The sequence below is a fragment of the Cetorhinus maximus genome, chromosome 5 (assembly GCF_964194155.1).
Source record: "Cetorhinus maximus chromosome 5, sCetMax3.hap1.1, whole genome shotgun sequence".
NCBI lineage: Eukaryota > Metazoa > Chordata > Chondrichthyes > Lamniformes > Cetorhinidae > Cetorhinus > Cetorhinus maximus.
Window position 1 is genome coordinate 54,088,704 of NC_135883.1, and position 13,979 is coordinate 54,102,682.

General features: G+C 44.5%; 1 protein-coding gene and 1 long non-coding RNA gene across 3 annotated transcripts in view; one reads left to right on the forward strand and one right to left on the reverse strand.

Annotated features, from left to right (window-relative positions):
* LOC144680294 (uncharacterized) overlaps positions 1 to 9,072 on the forward strand; it is a 42,039-nt gene extending 32,967 nt beyond the window's left edge. Inside the window, exon 3 of the long non-coding RNA XR_013576527.1 lies at positions 8,424 to 9,072. This is a non-coding gene — a long non-coding RNA (uncharacterized LOC144680294). The remainder of the gene's footprint in view (positions 1 to 8,423) is intronic.
* The window catches only part of sntg2 (syntrophin, gamma 2), a 1,221,259-nt gene that overhangs the window by 1,178,270 nt on the left and 29,010 nt on the right, over positions 1 to 13,979 (reverse strand). The window lies entirely within an intron of this gene.

Here is a 13,979-nt window from a genome sequence, read left to right on the forward strand (position 1 = left end):
AAGATTGAGACAGTCACTCGCAAGTGTGTCATATGTGTTAGTTATCCATTGTATTTAATTTTTACTTGCCAGTCCAGAACTTTGCAACACTTATCAACACTGAAAATTAAATATGATAATCCTATGTGTGATAATAAATAATTCTCTTAATTTTTTAATTCACAAAAGCGTGCTTCTGGGATTCATTTGAATTGGGACACATTACTCTGAGGCTAAGAAAACACACTAACCTCGCATGTTAAAACAGTTTGATCATCGACAGCAATAAAATGCATAAATTCTGTCCATGACATGCTTCCATGTTTCTTTAGCGCTGTCACTAAAGAGAACCAAACCAATCAATATATCAAAATATATAATTATATTTGGAACATAGGAACATGGAGAAGACCATTCTTGAACCTGTTCCATCAATCAAGTAGATCATGCCTAATCAACCCCATTTATCCACTGTTATAAATACCTACCTAGTTCATGGTTCATAGTAATATTTTAGAGGTAAACTAATCTTCCAAGAACTAAAAATTAACTGTAGAAAATGGGATAAATGAAACTAAAGCAGCTTGAAGACTATTATACTTAAAATGTTGAGGCCATGTTGACTTAAGGTTAACAGCTAGAAAGGAAAGATCATAAAACAGGAGGGGGCTTACTTAGCTGGAGAATTGGAGGCAAGGTGTCTACACTCCTTGCAAAGAAATGCAGCCCAGAGAATTGTTTTGTTTTGGGACTTAAAGCTACAATTAATTTAAAAGTATCAATGAGCCCTGGAAAGCTGCATTGTGATGGAGATGGGTGGAGCTTAAGAAAGTTCTAGTGCTTCAATTTATCTGTGTGTTTGCTGGGGGAGTGAATGTCCTGCAGCAGGGGAAAGGGCCATACTGAAAAAGTGCTGCTGTTAGCAGGCTTCAGGTTGCAAAAGTGTTGCTGTTAGCTGGTTCTGTCTAGTTGGGGCTCAGGAATAGATCCAGGAACCATTTGATAGCTCTGTGCAATTCGGACTCAGGAGAAGTTCTAGGGAGCTGAGAAAGTGGCAGAAGGCCACTGGCTACTGTGCTGAAAAGGGTTAGGGCTCAGAAGAAACCCAAGGGGCCATTTATAGCTTGGTGTAGCTGGAGAGATTGGAGCTTGGTGAAATCCGGGGGCAGCACGAGCCCATTGAAGCTAGCCGGCTATCAAAGAGCCAGTAAGCAGACTCTGAAATCCAGGGCAATGGAATCTCAAGAAACAAGATTGAAACCCTGGCAGTTGTTGAGGCTGTTCAAATTGGAGCAAGTTGGAGAGCTTGATCTTCAAAAGTGAAAAGTTTAGATTCCCTTGTGAGGGAGAGAGTTTCAACGAGATTGGTTGACGTCTGGGTGGGTTGCTAAGAAATCAATGGGATCTGTCTTGGTTGCATTTGCTATTTATTGTAGTGTGTGTGGTGTTCGACAACAGTTTCCCTGTTAATTCACATGTACCTCATATCAATCCTGATAAAGTGTAAGATGGATATTGTAAATTGTTTATCTTTTTGACCTTGTATAGTAAAGTTTATTTTTGTTTATTCAAAACACTTCGAATATTGTGGCTTTATTCTCGTAGAAAATGTCTTGAATCTCAAACTTTGTCTACTTTAAACAAAACATTATTGGCCCCTGTTGTAATATGCCTTTAAGGGATATCAGCATGACATCTCTAGAAGGGAAATGTGTCATTTGATGCAGCCTTAATTTCAATTATACTTTGAGCAGAGCACAATCTCACAGCTCTGATGACTTCAAGCTTTATACCTATGTATAACTGCTGTCATGTTCCTAGTCTTAATATATTTTTTATTTATTCATTTACCAAATGTGGGCGTCACTGGCTAGGCCAGGATTTTTTTCCTAACCCTAATTTCCCTTGAGAAGGTGGAGGTGAACTGCCTTCTTGAATCGCTGCAGTCCCTGTGGTGTAGTACATCACAGTGCAGTTAGGAAGGGCTGGTGAGTGGCTTGGAGGGGAAATTCCTGGTGGTGGTGGTTCCCATGTACCTGCTACCCTTGTCCTTCTAGGTGGTAGTGGTCGTGGGTTTGGAAGGTGCTGCCTAAGGAGCCTTGGTGAGTTTCTGCAGTGTATCTTGGAGGTGGCACACACTGCCGCCACTGTGCGTTGGTGGTGGAGGGAGTGAATGTTTATGGAAGAGGTGGCAATCAAGCGGGCTGCTTTGTCCAGGAACAGGCTGTGGGGAGTCAGGAGGTGAGTTACTCACTGCAGGATTCCTAGCCTCTGACCTGCTCTTGTAGCCATAGTATTTATATGTCTCAACCAGTTTAGTTTCTGGTCAATGGTAGTCTCCAGGATGTTGATAGTGGGGGAGTCAGCAATGGTAATGCCATTGATTGTCAAGGGATGATGGCTGGATTCTCTCTTGTTGGAGATGGTCATTGTCTGACACTTTTGTGGCGCGAATGTTACTTGCCACTTGTCAGCCCAAGCCTGGATATTCTCCAGGTGCTGAATTTTACATCCTGTGGGCAGGCAGCGTCTGACTTGATCGGGCATAAAATAGCGCGCGATGACGTCGAGCGAGCATACCAATGTCATCGCACGATATTTTGGTCAGTGGGCACGCGCGAGAGTCAGCAGCGTGCCCGCCGACAATTAAGAGGCTTATTACGGCCCTTAATCAATTAAGTTCTACCTATTTTTCACTGCCCATCCAACCTTACAACCCCTCCAGTTCTGTGCCCTCAGGGAGCTTTCAGTGCGCTTTCCTTGCGCATGCGCAAACTTTTGTCCCTGCCCTCCTCCCACTCCCACCCCGGCAGCATTGAGCTTCTCAACATTTCACATTGGCTAGCTGTAATTTGGACGGCCAGCGTGAAATCGCGTTCAGGGGCTGATCACGGGTGACGGACCATTTCCAGGCCACTCCCAGGCCAGCCTGCTGCACCTGCCCGACAACCTGAAAATCCTGCCTCAGATCTTCCACAGAAACTATGGAAAAGTTACAGCACAGAAGGAGGCCATTCGGCCCATCTTGTCCATGCCAGCCCAAGGACACCCAGGTGCCCTTTCTAATCCCACCTTCCTGCACCCAGCCCATAGCCCTGCAGCTTACAGCACTTAAGGTGCAGATCCAGGTACTTTTTAAAAGAGTTTAGAGTTTCTGCCTCTACCACCAACTTGGGCAGCGAATTCCAGACACCCACTACCCTCTGCGTAAAAAAGTTCTTCCTCATGTCCTCCCTACATCTTCTGCCACTTATCTTGAATCTATGTCCCCTGGTTCTAGAATTCTCCACCAAGGGAAACAATTTTATCCTGTCCACTCTATCTATTCCCCTCATAATTTTGTATACCTCAATCAAGTCACCTCTCAGCCTTCTTTGTTCTAGGGAAAATAACCCCAACCTATCCAATCTCTCCTCGTAGCTACACTTTTCTAACCCTGGCAACATTCTTGTAAACCTTCTCTGCGCACTCTCCAGAGCTATTACATCCTTCCTGTAATGTGGTGACCAGAACTGCACACAATACTCCAGTTGTGGCCTCACCAGTGTTTTATACAATTCCAACATTATATCCTTACTTTTATATTCTATACCTCTGCCAGTGAAGGAGAGCATTCCATATGCCTTCTTTACAACCTTGTCTACTTGAACTGCTGCCTTCAGGGACCTGTGTACTTGTATGCCAAGATCTCTCACTTCATCTACCCGTCTTAGTATATTCCCATTTATTGCGTAATCCCTGTAACTGTTTGACCTCCCTAAATGTATGACCTCACACTTCTCTATGTTATATGGACTGCTTCAGTATCTGAGGAGTCACGAATGATGCTGAACATTGAGCAATCATCAGCGAATATCCCCACTTTTGACCTTATGATGGAAGGAAGGTCATTGATGAAGCAGCTGAAGATGGTTGGGCCTTGGACACTACCCTGAGGAACTCCTGCAGTGATATCCTGGAGCTGAGTTGATTGACCTCCAGCAACCACAACCACCTTCCTTTGTGCTAGGTATGACTCCAGCCAGCAGAGAGTTTTCCCCTTGATTCCCATTGACCCCAGTTTTGTTAGGGCTCCTTGATGCCACACTCGGTCAAATGCAGCCTTAATGTCAAGGGCCGTCACTCTCACCTCACCTCTGGAGTTCAGCCCTTTGTCCACATTTGAACCAAGGCTGTAATGAGGTCAGGAGCTGAGTGACCCTGGCAGAACCCAAACTGAGCATCAGTGAGCAGGTTATTGCTAAGCAAGTGCCACTTGATAGCACTGTTGATGACCCCTTCCATCACTTTACTGATGATCGAGAGTAGATTGATGGGGTGGTAATTGACTTTGTTGGATTTGTCCTGCTTTTTGTGTACAGGACATACCTGAGAAATTTTCCACATTGCCGGGTAGGTCCAGAGTTGTGGCTGTAGTGGAACATCTTGGCTAGGGGCTCAGCAAGTTCTGGAACACAAGTCTTCAGTGCTATTGCAGGAATATTGTCAGGGCCCATAGCCTTTGCAGTATCCAGTGCCTTCAGCCATTTCTTGACATCACATGGAGTGAATCGGATTGGCTGAAGCCTGGCAGCTGTGATGCTGGGGACCTCCGGAGGAGGCTGAGGTGAATCATCCACTCGGCACTTCTGGCTGAAGATTGTTGCGAATGCTTCAGCCTTATTCTTTTGCACTGCTGTGCTGGACTCCTCCATCATTGAGGATGAGGATATTTGTCGAACCTCCTCCTCCAATGAGTTTAATTATCGACCACCATTCATAACTGGATGTGGCAGGGCTGCACAGTTTAGAACTAATCCATTGGTTGTGGAATCGCTTAGCTCTGTCTATCACTTGCTGCTTATGCTGTTTTGCATGCAATTAGTCCTGTGCTGTAGCTTCACCAGGTAAACACATCATTTTTAGGTATGCCTGGTACTGCTCCTGGCATACACTCTTGATTAAACCAGGGTTGTTCCCCTGGCTTGGTGGTAATGGTAGAGTGGAGGATATGAAGTTACAGATTGTATTTAAGTACAATTCTGCTGCTGCTGATGGCCCACAGCACCTCATGGATGCCCAGTCTTGAGTTGCTAGATCTGTTTGAAATCTATCCCATTTAGCACGGTGATAGTGGCACAGAACGCCATGGAGGGTATCCTCAATGTGCAGATGGAACTTAGCCTCATAAGGACTGTGCAGTGGTCACCCCTACTGATGCTGTCATGGGCAAATGCATCAGTGACAGGTAGATTGGTGAGGATGATGTCAGGTATGTATTTCCCTCTTGTTGATTCCCTCACCACCTGCCGCTGACCCAGACCAGCAGCTATGCCCTTTTGGACTCAGCCAGCTCGGTCTGTACATGCTACCGAGCCACTCTTGGTGATGGACAGTGAAGTCCCCCATCAAGAGTATATTCGTCAGTGCTTGCTCCGAATGGTGTTCAACATGGAGGAGTACTGACTCATTAGCTGATGGGGAGGGGGCAAGGGGTGCGGTATGTAGTAATCAACAGGAGGTTTCCTTGCCCAGGTTTGAACTAATGCCATGAGACTTCATGGGGTCTGGATTCGATATTGAGGACTCCCAACAGTACACCACTGTGCAGGTGGGACAGGACATACCCAGGGATAGTGATGTCTGGGACATTATCTGTACAGTATGGTTCCATGGGGATGACTATGTCAGGTTGTTGCTTGACTGGTCTATGAGACAGCTCTCCTACTTTTGGCACTAGCCCCCAGATGTTAGGAGGACTTTGCAGGGTCGACAGGGCTGGGTTTGTCGTTCTCGTTTCTGATGCCAGGTGGTCCATCTGGTTTCATTCCTTTTTATTAGTTTTTTTAGCGGTTTGATACAACTGAGTGACTTGCTAGGGGTCACTTCAGAGGTCACTTAAGTGTCACATGTAGGCCAGGTGAGGGCAGCAGATTTCCCAAAGGGCTTTAGTGAACCTGATGGGTTTTTGCAACAATCGACATTGGTTTCATGGTCATAATCATCAGACTTTTAATTCCAGATTTTTATTGAATTCAAATTCCACCATCTGCCATGGTGGGATTCGAACCCAGGTCCCCAGAGCATTGCCCTGAGTCTCTGGATTACTAGTCCAGTGATAATATTACTATGCCAACACCTCCCATCCACAACATATTTACCCAATCCCTTATGAGTGATTTGTGCCATGTGTCTTGTACTGTAAATAAACCCAAGATATTATATCATTATAATAACACTACAATTGCTAACTGGATCTTAGCAAAAACTTGGGAGTCCGGTGTAGGATCATGCCACTGCCTTTGCCCAAATCCCTTGATACCCTTGCTATATACAACCAGAAGGAAATAAAGCGAGTAGCCATTCATTTGCAATGGTGGACTTCCCTCTTCTTGTGCAAGCCCATGCCATGGGAGGGTCTTCAATTTGTTGATACTCCCTAAAAAATTCTAGGGATAAATGATTCACTGTCTGTGCATATATAGTTCCCACAGTTTTAATCTTGTGCTTAACATGGTTTATTTTGGGTTTATTTTCCCTTGACTACACAAGATGCAAAGATTGAATGAGCTGAATTAGATTTTTAAAAGTTCAGTTGGGTCCCATCTGAGCTCAACTCATCAAACACAAAACCAGTTTCCAACCAGCGCAAATTCTGACCCAAAAGTAGCAGTTCAATTGTAAGACCGATTCAACTCTGCTTCAGTGTCAAGGATTTGAATTTCTTAAAGAAGAGATAAACTGAATCTTTACAATAAATCATGACTGAGCTGATTAAAATCTGCTGGCAAACCAGCCTAATCTAATCAGTTAAGTTTGGATAATTTTGATTTTATGGGCAGGTACTTTTAACAGAGTGCCAAGCAGAGCTTAGTTAATGTCAGATACCAATTCACCTGATATAATCTAACCATTATTATACTACCTCAGTACAGCGCCTACCAGACCAAGTCATTTTAGTGCATCGTTTTCTTAATCCTAGAATGATGCAAAATAATTTTGTCCAAAATAGCTACAACCAAGAGATGGATACAGTAAAATAGAATAAGTTCTTTGTTGTAACACTTCCAGGTGAAAGAACAAATTTAGTTGAAAACAATTGGTCTTTAATAAAGTTAAGATGATGCTGAAAATACACAGCAATTCAGCATTTTCTTCATTTAAATGAAATTATTTTAATTTTACACAAAATCAAGCCTATATAATAATTTTCCTGTACCCGCCTCTGGAAAACAAAGACAAGATGTTGCTTATGGTGTGAACCTTCATTCCAAAATATGAAAGTAATTTTCTCTTCTCTGATATTGATTCATCTGCGTACTTCCAACAGTTTATGTTTCAGATTTCCAAGATTTACAATCTTTCATTTTACCTTCAACATTTTAAATGTATCCTTGCCAATTTAAAAAGTGATAATTCAAAGATAGTTTGGAGGTTATTTTGGCCAAAGGGTGAAAACAAGCGTTAAGTAGTTGCTGTGCTAATAAGAAACTGGATTTAGCACACAATTTTCAGGCTAATTGATGATTATCATGATTTAAATATGCTAGCAGGCATCAAAATCGGCAACTGAAGGCTTTGCATTTGAGCACTGATTGACAGCAATTTTCCCAGAGCTGTATATGTAGCCTGCACTCGGACATTTCCACTGAAGGAATGGAGTGAGCTGGCTGGGACGGAGTCAAACATTGAAGGATGTCTCAGGGACTGAGAGAGAGGGGGCCCAGCTTTTCAAACATGGCACTGGAGGTCCTGGTGGAGGATGTCCAGAGGAGGAGCAATATCCTCTACCCACAAAACATCTGACCCCAGGACAAGGCTCCAGTGCTGCAAGAAATTTAATAGCTTGAAAAGAGTGGTCAAAGTAAGATTCCATTTCGCAAAGATACTTCTCAATAACTGCATCACGACCAGCATCACAACCTCAACATGCTTCACTCCCCATCTAAACTATACACTGACATTCACATACCCCGCTGTATTGTATCCTTCACAGGCACTACTTACAATTCAGATACACCTTAAAGCTCTTCAGCCATGTGAGGCAACTCAATCACCACTCTTCTCAAGGACAAGATAGCACATGACAGTCACCTGAAGAATTTGGCTGGGGGAGGGTAAGCATGCCTGTATGATATCACTCCCCTTGAGGAATCAGTGATGACCGTGCTCAGGAGGGGAGTGGGAGGGGAAGCCACCCTCGTCAGAGGCAAAGCAGAGAACATATCAGAAGCCTGTGATCACTCCAGCTTCCTTACAGATGCTACTATTCCTGGCCTCTAATTCCCCCAAACTATCTTCACTCCCTAGCTCCTTACAGTCCCATCACACACACCTTCCTAAAACGGTCACACATGATGCACCCTAACCCTTCCAGCTCCATCATGTGGGATTCCATTCACCCCTTCACACAGGGAGCAAGCGCAAGAGTGGCCAACTCATCACCACTATGCACACCCACACAGATGGCCATAGAGGAGGAGGAGGTGGAAGAAAAGAGGATGATGAATGCACTGACTACAACTGTTGATGACACCAGCTCAGAGGCCGGAACTGCATGTAATTTAACGGCAAGTTTAGAAGCAAGATCTTCACAGTGGGATGCATTGGAAAGTAGTGGAAGGCAACAATGCTGGGTAGAAAGGACACCACAGGCCGTCACCTAGCCAGGAGGACATGTTACTGAAGTGGAGTTAGATTAGGACCCCACAGGGCCAAACTTCAGAAGAAGGCAGATAGGCCTGCAACCCATATGCTAGGTGCAGTGGACAGCTTGTCTGAGAGCCAAGAGGTCATGGCTATGGGAATCGAGGAACTTATCTCCATCTTTGTCTGTGGTTTGACACTAAGCCTAGGATCCATTCTTTCCAGCATGCAGAAGCTGGCCAATTCCATCCAATGAAGCCCATCATGGTGTAGTGTCTGATAACTAATGTTACAGCTTCCAATGCAGTCTTTACAGCATCTATGGAGTGGCAAAGTGCTGCAAAAGAAGCCCATGCAGCTGCCATGGTGGCTCTGGGGTCCTCAGTTGAAAGAAGTTTGCAGAATGTCTCAGCTGGCCAGAGAGCTGTCCTCCACAAAACCACTTGGCTGGATAGAGGCCCTGAGATAGTGGGAATCATGGAGCAGGAGCCTCTCTCTGCTTCCTCCTCCAGCACTGCACCATTGTCCTTACAGTTTCCTGTCAGCCAGCTCCTCGTGTGTGTTTTAGTTCCTCTACTGAGGTAGCATCTTGTGCTAAATGTGAGCTAAACCACCATTGCAGCTTAAGATCCCATCTTCCCACCTCAAAAGCATTTTAGTGCCTACAGTGTCTGGAGAAAATTAGCCCCTCTATATTTACTCAAGTGTCCTGACCAGAAGACAGGAAGGAAAATATATATATATATATATATCTACATAAACCTGGCTACCGTATAATTTTTTTAAAAATGGACCAAGGCTTTACCCTGGCTAGCTATGACTCATACCAGAAAATTGCTAACCTTCAGAAACCAGCAGGAACTTTGTTACCCTTAAAGAGACCTTAATGCTTTTTGTGACTGCAGAAAATCAAATTCAAAATAAATGCACCAACACCCTTTACATTTTCGGTCAATGGGGATAGCATGTCTGCATGAACAAAAGGGACCTTGACGCCTCACATGACCTCCTCCAAGCTGCTAGAACCTGCAATATTGCCATGTGGAATTAAATCCAGGCTGTCTACCATTTTAGCATCTAACAGGTAGCAGCAGAAGAGCTCTGTCTAAGTACCTGCCCCTAATTTACACAGTGAACTATGGGAACATCAGAACCCCTGCATTTGTGCCTATAAACTCATTCATCTCTACATCCCTTCTTCCGTCAGGGAAGTCATCACCTGTGGGAAGACAGATCACCCTGCAACAGTTTCAACCTGCTATCCTCTCAAGGAATACCCCATTGGACTTTTGATTCTGGACTCTTGCTTGACTCCATGACTCTTATTTTTATCATGGTCTTGCCCTGAACCCCTTTCTTTCCCTCATCCCTCTTTTAATGTATGAGTGCAAAAAGGGGCGGATGTTGTAAAACCCCTTCCTTCATTTTGTGTGTGTGTAAAATAAACCAAACCTCTTATTTTACCTTATCTCAAGTTTGCTGTGGAGTTATTAATACAAGATTGGAACACTCCAAACTGAAGTGCTGGAGAAAAAATGCCAAAGTGGGAAATCAGAAATCAAAAACACCTTTCCATTTATGGGCGGGTAGTGAATGGAGAAATCAGAGCTGTTTAAATGGAACCCCTCCTGCCTTTTAATTTTTAAAATCTCTTTGACCAAACTTGTGACCACCTGCCCTCGTGTTCCTTTATGCAGCTCGGTGTCAAATTTTGTTTAATAATGCTCTTGGGAGGAGCTATGAGACATTTTATTTTGTTAAAGGTGCTATTTAAATACAAGCAGTTGATTCTTTCTTCAGTGGGGGAATATTTTCTATAGATCATCAACCTGAATCATTAACCCCACATTTCTCTCTCCACAGATGCTGCCTGGCCAGCTGAGAGTTTTCTAGCACTTTCTGATTTTATTTTGAAATTCCAGAATACATAACATTTTGCTCTGGATGAGTGATTTCTGATTATCAAGGAGGAAAAGGGACATTTTCCAATTATTGAATCCAATCAGCCAAAAAAATGCCTCCCCATTCAGGTAAAGAATGGCTCAACTCAATTCAAAATTCTCCAGCACGACAACAAACCCAACAGAACATTTTCTACTGTGTCAGCATGAACCTTCATTTTACACACTAGTTGTCCATTTGACCATTGAATAAGGCACAATTAAAGGAAAAATAAAACAATACTTGCTAAATTAGGGTTGTTTTGCACAATAGGCACATACTCAACTGGAGCTCAGGTTGAGATTGCCCAACCTTATTTTACTTAGGACAGCAAAAAGCTAATGAATAATGGAGACTTTCATTCCTTAAATGTGAGCTGGATGGAAAGCACGCTAACCTTGAAAAACTGTTGAACCAGGCTATTTGTTAAATGTAACTTTTTGCAGACAAGCAACAAGTGAACAGAAACCAGAATTGCAACTCTCAGAAACTGACAACTCATCTTAATGTTCTATAACTTAAGTCTGTGCATAAGAAATAATGGGAGAAACTAAAGTCTGATTTATTGATTTTAGTCATGCCATCCGACCTATCTAATTGCCTCCAGTCCTACGCAGCAATTTATCAGGCCCTGCCACCCAACTGAAATAATTGGTTGTTCATAACAAGTGCCAAATTCCAATAAAAAGAAGCTGATTTTTTTCACGGTGGAATGCTGACACCTGGGTTGAAGTGCTTATATCAACTCAAAATGAGTTTGCACATAATGGAAACCCTTTTTTCATTAAAGGGACTGAAACGAAGCGACAGTGAAATCGAATTCAATAAAAAATCTGGGATTAGAAGTCTAATGATGTCCATGAAACCGTTGTCAATTGTCGTAAAAACCCATCTCACTAATGTCCTTTACGGAAGGAAATCTGCCATCCTTATCTGGTCTGGCCTACATGCAACTCCAGATCCACAGCAATGTGGTTGACTCCTGATTGCCCTCTGAAATGGCCCAGCAAGCTACTCAGTTGTATCAAACCGCTAAAAAGTCAATAACAAGGAATGAAACCGAATGGACCACCCAGCATCGACTGAGGCACCGGAAATGACAACAGCAAACTCAGCCCTGCCGACCCTGCAAAGTCTTCCTTATTTACATCTGGGGCTTTGTGCTAAACTTGGGAGACACCACGATTGCCATCCCTGGGTATGTCCTCTCCCACCAGCAGGACAGACCCAGCAGAAGTGGCGGCACAGCAGTGTACAATCGGGAGGAAGTTGCCCTGGGAATCCTCAACATCAACTCCAGACCCCATGAAGTCTTATGCCACCAGGTCAAACATGGGCAAGGAAGCTTCCTGTTGATTACCACATACTGCTACCCACCCAGCGCCCTGCACCACCACCCACCCACCCTCCGCCCCCCTCCACTTTAGCTGATGAATCAGTATTCCTCCATGTTGAACACCATTTGGAGGGAGCACAGCGGGTGGCAAGGGTGCAGAATGTACTCTAGGTAGAGGATATCAATGTCAATCACCAAGTTTGGCTTGGTAACACCAGTACAGGCCGAACTGGCTGACACCCAAAGGACATAGCTGCTAGACTTAGGTCTGTGGCAGGTGGCGAAGGAACCAACAAAAGAGAAAAACATACTTGACTACATCCTCACCAACATCCCTGCCGGAGATGCATCTGTCCATGACAGTAATGGTATGCACGACAACCGCACAGTCCTTGTGAGGATACGTTCTGTCTTCACAATGAAGAACACAATCGTGTTGTGTGGCACTACCACCGTGCTAAATGGGATAGATTTCGAACACATATAGCAGCACAAAACTGGACAAACATGAGGTAGCGGGCCATCAGCGGCAGCAGAATTGTACTCAACCACAATCTGTAACCTCATGGCCCGGCATATCCCCCACTCTACCATTACAATCAAACCGGAGGATCAACCCTGGTTCAATGAAGAGTGCAGGAGGGTATGTCAGGAGCAGCACCAGGCTTACCTAAAAATGAGATGTCAACTTGGTGAAGCTACAACTCAGGACTACTTGTGTGCTAAACAGCATATGCAGCAAGCGTATTGTCCACCATCATTCACAACTGGATGTGGCAGGACTACAGAGCTTGGATCTGATCCATTGGTAGTGGAATCGCTTAGCTCTGCCTATCACTTTTTAAAAATTCATTCATGGGATGTGGGCTTTGCTGGCTGGGCCAGCATTTATTGCCCATCCCTAATTGCCCTTGAGAAGGTAGTGGTAAGCTGCCCTTCTTGAACCGCTGCAGTCCATGTGAGTTAGGTACGCCCACAGTGCTGTTAGGAAGGGAGTTCCAGGATTTTGACCCATTGACAGGGAAGGAACAGCAATATATTTCCAAGTCAGGATGGTGAGTGATTTGGAGGGGAAGTTCCAGGTGGTGGTGTTCCCATCTATCTGCTGGCCTTGTCCTTCTAGATGATAGTGGTTGAGGGTTTGGAAAGTGCTGTCGATTTCCTGCAGTGCATCTTGTAGATGGTACACACTGCTGCTACGGTGTGTCGGCGGTGGAGGGAGTGAATGTTTGTGGATGTGGTGCCAATGAAGCTTTGCTCTGGATGGTGTCAAGCTTCTTCAGTGTTGTGGGACCTGCACTCATCCAAGCAAGTGGGGAGCATTCCATCACACTCCTGACTTGTGCCCTTGGACAGGCTTTGGGGAGTCAGGAGGTAAGTTACTCGTTGCAGGATTCCTAGCCACAGTATTTATATGGCTAGTCCAGTTCAGCTTTTGGTCAATGGTAACCCCCAGGATGTTGATAGTGGGGGACTCGGTGTTGGTAATGCCCTTGAACATCATGGGGTAATAGCTGGATTCTCTCTTGTTGGAGATGGTCATTGCCTGACATTTGTGTGGCACGAATGTTACTTGCCAGTTGTCAGCCCAAGCCTGGATATTGTCCAGGTCTTGCTGCATTTGGGCATGGAGTGCTTCAGTATCTGAGGAGTCGCGAATGGTGCTGAACATTGTGCAATCATCAGCGAACATCCCCACTTCTGACCTTATGATGGAAGGAAGGTCATTGATGAAGCAGCTGAAGATGGTTGGGCCGAGGACACTATCCTGAGGAACTCCTGCAAAAATGTCCTGGTGCTGAGGTGATTGACCTCCAACAACCATAACCATCTTCCTTTGTGCTAGGTATGACTCCAACCAGCGGATAGTTTTCCCCTGATTCCCATTGACTCCAGTTTTGCTCGGGCTCGCTGATGTCACACTCAATCAAATGCAGCCTTGATTTCAAGGGTTGTCACTCTCACCTCACCTCTGGAGTTCAGCTCTTTTGTCCATGTTTGAACCAAGGGATGGGCAATAAATGCTGGCCCAGCCAACGAAGCCCACATCCCATGAATGAATAAAAAAAAGCGATAGGCAGTGAATGGAAGATCCTTT